General features: G+C 50.8%; 1 pseudogene; it reads right to left on the reverse strand.

Moving 5' to 3' along the window:
- Nucleotides 1-240: 240 nt before the first annotated feature.
- Nucleotides 241-767, reverse strand: LOC128627690 (60S ribosomal protein L23a-like; annotated as a pseudogene).
- Nucleotides 768-9,517: the final 8,750 nt, after the last annotated feature.

The raw sequence follows: 9,517 nt of genomic DNA on the forward strand, positions 1-9,517 counted from the left end.
GCCAGCATGGTTTGAAGTCAGATTCTGGAAATAGAGTCACTTGCACAAGATTCGGGAGGCCAAAGACAAGAGAAGCCCTTCTTCTCTGAATTGGCAGGGGCGGGCGAGAGCTTTACCACTTCCTCCAGGCAAGCACTTTCAAGTTGCTCACTTTGGTGCCACTAGAAGCTGAGACGATCTGAGCATCTTTTTTATTTTTATTTTTACAGTGAAACATTGGAATATTTAGAATTAGCCAGTTTAGATGATTCCAATTTTGTTGGCAACATCCAAAGCACCCCAGTTGGGACCCAGGCAAACACAGCCCTCCTTCTCTCCATCAGCCATGATCGGGAGGTTGACCTTGGCCATGTCAATGTCACAGAGCTTCTTCACAGCCTGTTTGATCTGGTGCTCCTTGGCCTTGACATCCACAAGGAACACTAGTGTGTTGCTGTCTTCAATCTTCTTCACGGCTGACTCAGTACTTGGGGGAACTTGATGATGGAGTAGTGGTCAAGCTTGTTTCCCCTGGGGCTCTTCCTGGGATGTTGGGGCTGCTTTCGGAGCCACAGTGTCTTTGCCCCATCGGAAGGGAGGAGGCAGCCAATCTTCTTCTTTCTTCCTGGCTGTGAACCCCTCTCAGCACTGCTTTCTTTGCCTTCAAAGCCTTTGCTTTGGCTTTGGCTTTGGGAAGGGTTGAAACTTCTTTCTTCACTTTTGGCACCATCTTCATGAAAAGGCTGATGTTGGCATCTTCTCTGCGATTCTGGCTCTTCCTGATTCTGTGGGGTTTGATGGTGGCTTCCCTGACCTGCTTTCATCCAGCCCTCCCATTAGTTCTACAAGCCTCAAAATCCTCTGTGTTAAAATCCTACATATTTGGGATGCCTAGAGTACCCCCCATGTTTCTGACCAGACCCTAATGGACACAGATAAAGAAGCAATGTAAATTGATGTGGGGGGAGAAACCTTTCTGAAATGTAAAAGTTTCCTCCTGGAAAGTGAAAGTTTTTATATAAAGTTGACAACCTGGCCCTTGAACCAATGTTCCCTAGGTTTGTTTTTTGTTTGTTTGCTAGGAGCCATCTGGGGTGTGTGGCCTCAGAACCATGAGGTGAACATGGAAGCTGTCCTCTTATCACAGGTGGGCACAGGCAACCAGGGTCTCGATGATCGTGAACAATGAATTGAAGCGAACACATGGAGAGTTTATAGCAGAAAGAGAGAGAGCGGAAGAGAGCAGATTTATTAAGCGATAGTACCCTCCCCAGAACATGGGAGTGGGCCAACTCTGAGCAGAAATTGACCCTCAGTGGCTGGTGGGATTCTGTTCTTATAGGCGAATATTGCCTGGCTAGTTTTTGGTGGGCTTTTATTGTGCATGTACAAGTAGTTCTATTACTTTTAAGCTACTGTGTATGTGTTCTCCCATGATTGTCCTTGATTGGTGACTGGGGGGAGGGGTTCCCACAATGCTAACTTATTATAGTGCTATTATAATAAAGAAGGGGTCAAGTGTCATCTTCTGCGCAGGTGCAGTCATGATTCACCATGATGCAGTGCTTTTCCAGAAAGCGGGGACAAGTGGTCTTAGAACAAGGTCACTATCCTCTACCGACGTCCTTCGTCACAGCCCAGGGGTGCCTCCAGAGTTTCTGCCCTCCCGCCTCACTCTGAGCGAGTGTTCCAGAAAGAAAAGCCCCTCTGCCACATCCTTACTCATCATCATGACAGAGGTCCCAGAGAGTCGTGGGCAACAGGGCCACTGAGGGCAAGAGTCCCCCTTCCCTATTGGACTGTGGACACACAGGGCAACAACCAGAAGCCACAAGGAAATAAAGAGCAATTTATCTGAGTATGCTCATTCTAACTTTATGGGAACAAGGAAGAAAAAGGTTTAAATTATCCTCATTTTTGTAGAAAATGGGGACAAATGTTAATTAAGTCCCACTAATCTTGTAAGACAAATTTCGGTTGATATTTTGGGTAAATAATAGCATTTGCTGCTTTTTACTGATACATTTCTATGTACTGCCTGACGCTTTTTACATATATATTATCCTATTTAATCTCACCAGAGATGTCAAGGTTAGGATATCACTCCCTCATTTCCATCAATTGGAAGGCCAAAGCTCCCGGCGGTCAAAGCTGCCTGCTCCCAAGCCATTCTCTGCTGTGTCATTCTGCTTCTCTTCCTAGAAAGGAGGACAGAACAAGATGGAAGGAGAAAAGCAGCAGGTGGAGGAAATGAGGGAGCGTGACAAAGGAAGAAGTGTGGAGAGACATGTGCAAGTGAAAAGGGGAGAGGGCAGGGACACCCCAGGGGTTCTGCAGAGCCGGAGAGACGCCCGGCAGCCCTGCTCTGAGGGTGTGCTGTGCAGTGGTAGCCCTGCTCTCGGCCAGTCCACTTAGCCGCTGTTCATGGCTCTTCCACTGCTCCTTATTCTGGGTCAACATATGAAACATTCAAACCCGTGGAGAATTTTTTTGTGAGTCTATTTGAACAAAGCTGAAGACAACTGCTGGGAAGCAAAGTCTCAGTGGATTGAGAAATGCTCCGGAGAATGGCAGTTTAACACCTTATTTTATATATTACAAAGGAGCAGACATAAGGAGGTTACATGAAATCCATTGTTGGTATATTAGGGAGAGGGGAGAAAGCGAAGCAGGGAAATGTCTGGGATTGCATCAAAAGTAAACCGAAGACAACATACTTCTCTTACACTGGCAGGTACACCACAGTTAACAAGGAACACGTACAGCTGAGAGTGATGGTATGCAGGACATCAACAGTGACGGACTCCTAGTCTCTGCTCCCTGGGAGACTGTGCCTGAGGCGTATGGAAAAAGGGTGTTATCTTGACCTGCCAAAGGCACATTATCTTAAATGCAAAAACACAACAGACAGGCTCGGTGCAGGTAAAGACGGACCTTTGTTAGGGAGAGGCGCTGGTCTAGGATGTGACTGCCCTCCGAGAACTGCTTAGTGCGGTTAATTTCAGACCATCCTTTTGGGGTTACTTTAGGTCTCTGAGTTTGTAAGGCCTCCCCTGAGCCTGTCAGTTTTAGTATGTGGCCCCTTTTCTCCCACATCAGGCTTTCTGAGACTCCAGTGTGAGGGGGAAAATACCACAACAATCCACTGAGCAAAGGCCTCTTTGGGTGGTCCCCTCAGTGCTCTGAGTAACGTTACACCAGAGAGTGTATTAAATCAAGCAAAGTGGCAGCCCCAGCCCCTTGGCTAATGAGGGTTGGGAATCAGGCTTGCCTTGGCACCAGGTAGCTGGTGAAAATCATCTTGAATAATCTTCTGCCTGTCCTTCCAGACCCTTCTCTAACCACCCTCATTCCCACCCTGATGTTTTATACTCCCAGCTGCCCCTGGGCTTACCTTCATGGGGTAATGACAATCTCAGCCCCCCACCCCCACTCAGAGAGCCCCTCTGTGCTCTGTGTCCTGGAAGCGAGCATCTGGGTAGTTGAGACGGGGCAGAGGCAGGCCTTCCTGGAGCCCTCCTGCCACCTCCCGGCCATGGTCCCTCCCTGTGAACACAGAAGGCCAGGCTAGGCGTGGGAAAACCAAAGGGACACCTGAGAGTTGGTCGCTATCTCATGATATCCCAGATTCTGAGAGCATAGGAAGGGGCCCTCGGAGGTCCTATCAGCCCATCATTCTAAAATAAGCCTTCATTTTATCAATGAGGAAACCGAGGGTCAGAGACATGGGTGTGGGAGTCCACAGCCACGCTGTCCGCACGCTCACCCAGAGCCCAGACACCCAGCCCGGCGCCCTTCCCTCTGGCGGCCGTGCATCTCCCCCCGCCCCAGTGCCCAGCCAGCCAGCAAGCACCACACATGTGATTACAATTACCGTGGGCTTGGCTGGAGCCCAGCCACACCACGAGCACGTCCAGACCTGGTCAATGGCCAAGTTTCCATCTCGGTAGAAAAATGAAAAGATTCAAGGGATACATGTTAATCCCAAACACACAAGCAGGAAGGAGCGGGGTGAGAGGGAGAGGGCCCGCCGGGATCTCCCAGGGCAATGTCAGTCCACCCAGAGCTCCTCTGCCTGGGAAACAGATGCTCCCAGCCACCGGAGAGCTGCCTCTGTGCCCGCCAGGGGACCAGGGCTGCCCAACTGTTGGGCACTGTGGTTCAACGGCCACCTCAGGAGCATTTGTGTTTATAAACCCTGCTGGCTCCGGGCCCAAGATGGAATTCAGCTGGCAACACTTGGCCAGTGGACCCCAAAGCAGTCACCCCTCCTCTGCTGGCTCCTTCTTTTTTCCAAGCATTTTTCATACCCTTTGTGTTTGCATTGTTGCCTTCAGCACCACCGTCCTCTGCCACTGACAAGGAAACTGAGGCACAGAGATGAAGGAACTGGTCTGAAGCCGGGTGGCCACTGAGGAGCCAGGGAGAGCTAGCACACAGGCTCTGAGCAGCCGGACTGGCCAGCAGCCCCCTCCCTCCGGGCACTGCTGAGCTGCACAGGCGGCCCAGACCAGACTGTGTCCAGGACCCTCCTGGATCCTCCTGCCTCGGCCGTGCCCGAGTCCAAAGATGCACCTCATGAGCTGTCTGACTTCCTCTGCCCCACACCTGCTGCATGGCCCTGCTGGGTCCCAAATTCTACCCTCTGCGCCCCTCTGATATCGACATCTCACATCCTTGAGGCATCTAGACAAATTTGTCCCCCATGTTTCCACCTCAGGATCAAAGGTTCCTTCTTTTCTCCCAGAGCTGAAGCAATACTGAGTAACTCACCACTCTCAGCTTGCCTCAACTCCCGGGAACTCCCATCCGCAAGCTGTGCTTGGTTCTGGCCTCAGAGTGGGCAGCACACCTGAATTTTCAACCCGATATATGTGCATATCTAATGTTTGGGGGGCTTATAACAGGGTTATATAGATGCTAGGAGAACCACCACTCTCTGCCTTGAGGGCGAGAGTTAACATGTTGCCGGAACTCTACTAACATCTACTGGTGATGTGCCAAAAATCCGCAGAGGACAGGAGACCTCAGTTAAATCTCCACTGTCAGGTGGGGAAGGGCAAGGGGAAAATGGACTGACTTCTGATGCCCCTCAGGGGTTACAGTCCCTTAGAAAATGAGATCTGCTGCAGATAAATGTGCTTATTTACACCGGCTTCTAGACCAGCGGCCACGGGCCTGTAGCCAGGCCTCTGAGCAAAGGGGCAAGGCCAGAATGCAGCTTCTTGCCGACTCTGGGATTTATGGGCATCCTGGCCGGGCCAGGCAGCCTGGGTTTGAGGCCAGCAGCTGGGCCAGGAGGTTGGCCAAGTTTTTCTCAGAGGCCTTGTGAGCAGTTGGGCCCTTGGGGAGAATGCCTTTGACATGCTGGGGAGTTATCTGGTCACTGCTGGAGTCACAGCCTCAGCAGGGGCCCTTTCCCCGACTGAGGCAGGGGGTTGGGATAGAGGCATTATTTCAAAAGGGCCTCTCATTTCTTTTTTTTTTTTTTTTTTTGCTTTCGAAAGACCCAAGTGATCATTTTGTGTTCAAGCCAGTCTTGCTTTTTCCAAAGAAATGAAGACAAGAAGGATGTTTTTCCAAGTCTAACTATAAAAACTATAAGGCTGGAAAGATATAAAGAAAATCTCCACCTCCTAAAGGTACACGCCAAAGCCCATGGGGCGGGGTTGGTCTATGAACAACCAACTGGGGGGCTCCATCAGCAGCCTGGAGGCCCCCAATCTCAAGATAACCCCCACTCCATCTATTCCCACCCCCATTGCTAGAGTTAAAGTCCATTTCCTCCTCTCTGTCCTTGTGGGAACTGGGAGGTGGCTAAGGGACTAGAAGAGACAGCGGTTTGGGTCCTTCTAGAATCTGAAGGAAAGCAGTTGGGGTCCCTGTCACCCCAGGGCACTCGGTCCTTAAAACCTGTGCTGTCCCAAAAGAGAACAAGACTTTCCTGTCCCTTTGTTCTGGGAGTGTCCTCTGACCCGAGGACTGCTCTGCTCTCTGGAGCGAGCTGGCGGGAGGCCACCTTCCTAAGTGGAGGGAGTCAGTCTTCTTGTCTTGTTCTGATCAAGAAAATCAGAGTGGGTGTCCCTCAATGTCCTGTTTTAAAACGTGCTGGTGGGGGAGGTTGTGGGACAGGAAAAGCATCTCATTCTGTCCCCCTCTATCAAAACTACAAATCTTGACTTCCTGCAGGTAGAGATGGGCTGGTGGGGCTGGGGAGCAGGTGTCTGGCTGCAGTGTCTGGTCTCTGGTGGCCCCTCCAACTCTGACAAATTCTGGGCTCTGGATCCAGGCCCTGGGAGACCCCCATTACCCACTGCAAACCTCTCCTTCTTTCTACAGCAGCTCACAGCCCTGGCCACACGAGAGGACATCTTCTAAACACCAGAGATAGAGGTAAGAAGCAGATGGGACAAGAGGCCTAGGAGCTGGAGGTGGGCCCAGGGAGGCAGGCAGGCTCCCTGCTCAGCAGGGGCACCCAGATCCCATTGGAAACTGGACGTGATGGGCGGCGATGCAGGCTCTCACCTGTGCTCTCAGACTGTGCCAAGCGCACCCACAAGAACTGGAGCCTGAGCACTGGTCAGACCCTGTGCTCCCCTGACCATGTGGAAGAGCTGGGATAGGGAGGCACTGTTCTCTCTGGGCCCCAGTGCCTGGACCAGGTCTGGCATCTGGCCTTGTGGCACTCAGTAAACATTTGAGGAGAGAGTGACTTGCTGGATTCCTCCTCCTGGAGTGTGCTGGTATTTCGGCTGGGACAGTTTCCCCAGGGATGAATTTCAGAGGCAGAAAAGACAACCTAGTGTTTTTAGAAACCATTACAGAAGTGTTTGGTGAGGTGCAGGTAGACTGCGTGCAGAAATTTGGATGACTTGCACCCTTGATCTGTCTGGGGTACTTTTAGGGAAGTCACCCAACAATAACAACAGCAATAATAGTGGGTGCCACAGTGTGCAGAAGGTTGGGAAAGGCTCCTCTGACAGAGTCATTTCATGGTCACCTCTGGGCCTCCTCGGACCCTGAAGAATAACCAGAGCAGTCCACCCCGCTTCCCTGCAACCCAGGAACCCCTGAAAACTGGGGTTGTTTGGGATTCCACTTGGACCCTCATTGAATCCTTACCCCGCTGAACTCCCACCTCCAAACCATGAAACAGCCTCTGCTGGATCATTTACACACATCCCGCGGATGATCTCGGTCCCCCTCTCAGCCTGGATGAACAGAGTGAAATATAGCCTCTGGCCGCACTCAGCTCAGCTGCTGTCTCTGGGCAGAAACCTTGAGAGGAATCCCAGCTCCAGCCAAGGAAAACATGAGTTTGGTCTGGCTAAGCCAGGTGGCTTCTTTCTCCTTACCTTCCCTTCCCCCCCATCCCCACCCTCTGGAGCCAGTGAGCTGTTTGGGTAACCCCAGGACCCCACTCCCATCCTGCCTGCAGACAGCCCATGCATTCCAGCAGGATTCCAGAACCTTGGCCTGACTATCGGTCACTGACCTCTGAGAAATATGGGGCTCTGGCTGCTGTGAGCCAGCCCACCTTGACCATCTCCCTTTCCCTGGATAGAGATTCCTTTGGGGAGGAGTGATTGTCCTCAGAGGAGAAGCCTGCCCCTGGCCCCTGGCCTCTGGCCCCTGGCCCCTGGCCACCGCTGGAAGCAGCACAGGGTTCCCATTCTACAGGTAAAGAAAGGTATTTCCTAACCTCTCTTGACATCTTCCATTCTCCTTCATCCCTAACCTCTTGCTGACATGTTGGCATGCCCTGTCTGCTGGGCTTTGTGGAAAAACCCTTTCCTGTCTTTTGTGGCTTCTGGTTCAAAAGTTTTGCCGCTTTCTCTTCTCCAGATGAAGAAGCCAGGGTCTCACACATAGTGTTTTGTTCACTGTAGAGCAGTGTTGTCCAGTAGAAATAAAATGCAAACCATAAATGAGAGTTGTGTGTGTAATTTAATATTTTCTAATAGCCACATTTTTACAAAAGGAACATATGAAATTCATTTCGATGATGTGTTTTATTTAACTCAACGTATTTATATTAACCCAAATGAATATTACCATTGCAAACGTTAATTAACAAAACAATTATTGATGAGCTATTTTATCATCTTTTTTCATGCTAAGTGCATTAGTTTTCTAGGGCCGCCATAACAGACCCATGGCTTAAAATAATAGAAATGTATCTGCTCACAATTCTGGAGCTTGGAAGTTCAAAACCGAGGTGTCAGCAGGGCTGCACTGCCTCCCGAGGCTCCGGGGACAATCTCTCTGTGCCTCTTGCAGCTCCACCGGCTGCTGTCAACCCCTGGCCCTCCATGCTTTGTGGCTGCTCCTCTCCAGTCTCTGTCCTTCTCCCCTCACGGCCCTCTTCCTTCTGAGATGGTAGCTTCACAAGGCCTTCTTCTATGGATGCTTGTCTGGGTCTAGGCCTCACCTTTCTCCAGTATAAATCTCATTTTAACTCAACCAGTTATATCTGCAAAGACCCTATTTCCAAACAAAGTCACGTTCTGAGGTTCCAGGTTGGCATGAATTTTAGGGGCGCACCATTCAACCTAGTACAGTGTCAGATTCAACTTTATCTGATCGGTAAGGTCCATCCCATTTTTGGCACTCAAATTTCCGTCACTTTTGTCTGTTCTGGTAACTGTCCCTTTGTTTTCATTTTGGTGGTGCTTGGGGTAGGACCCAAGGTAAAGAAGAAACATGTGAGATTCATTTTAGTTCATTTGATTTAACCTGCTATATCCAAAATATTGTCGTCTCAACATGTAACCAAGATAAAAAATTATCAGTAAGTCATTTGACATTCTTTTTCTCAGACTGAGTCTTCGATATCTCACGTGCATTCGACCCCAGCAGCGCATCTCTGCAAGGCGGCTGCATTTTACGTGTGCCACAGCCACGTGTGGCCGGCGGCTGCCTTATCAACCGCATGGCTAAGAAGGAAGAGGGCTGAGGCCTGTGGCAGCACTGGGGACGCCCTTAGGGATGTCAGTGGGTTGCCAGGTAAGGAATTTACTGATGGCTTCACCACCTCCAGGGGCTTTCCTGACTATCTTTCAGCTGCGCCTCTTCATGGTCAGGGAAGGGAGTCGAATGAGGCCAGCACACAGCACTGCTATACCTAACCAGAACGTAGACTCGTTCATTCACAAGAAAATGATTAACACTTGGTTGCTCTCCTGCCTGTTTGTGCATCCCACCCCTTCCCTAAGGCTCAGGTTTTGGGGAGCCAGTTCTGGGGAGCTTGGACACAGAACCAGGATGGTCCTTTTTAAGTGTGGATGATTGAAAACTTCAGGGAGCTGCAGCGTGAGGCATCTACCTCCCCAGCAGACTCATCTATGGCAGGGGGACACAGCCAGACTTCCTCTTCCTCTCAGGGGCCCTGTGACCCGGGTGAGGCCACGTGCAAGGACCTGGCTCTTTTCTGCTCCTCCCTGGCAGACTGGCCAGTTCCCACCCGCAGACTCCTTTTCCTCTGCACCGACATTGGTCTTGCCAGCCCGGAGCCCATTCTCTCTTTTTAGGATGACTT

The sequence above is a fragment of the Artibeus jamaicensis genome, unplaced genomic scaffold, assembly GCF_021234435.1.
Source record: "Artibeus jamaicensis isolate MK-2021 breed Jamaican fruit bat unplaced genomic scaffold, CSHL_Jam_final contig_465, whole genome shotgun sequence".
In the NCBI taxonomy this organism is placed as follows: domain Eukaryota; kingdom Metazoa; phylum Chordata; class Mammalia; order Chiroptera; family Phyllostomidae; genus Artibeus; species Artibeus jamaicensis.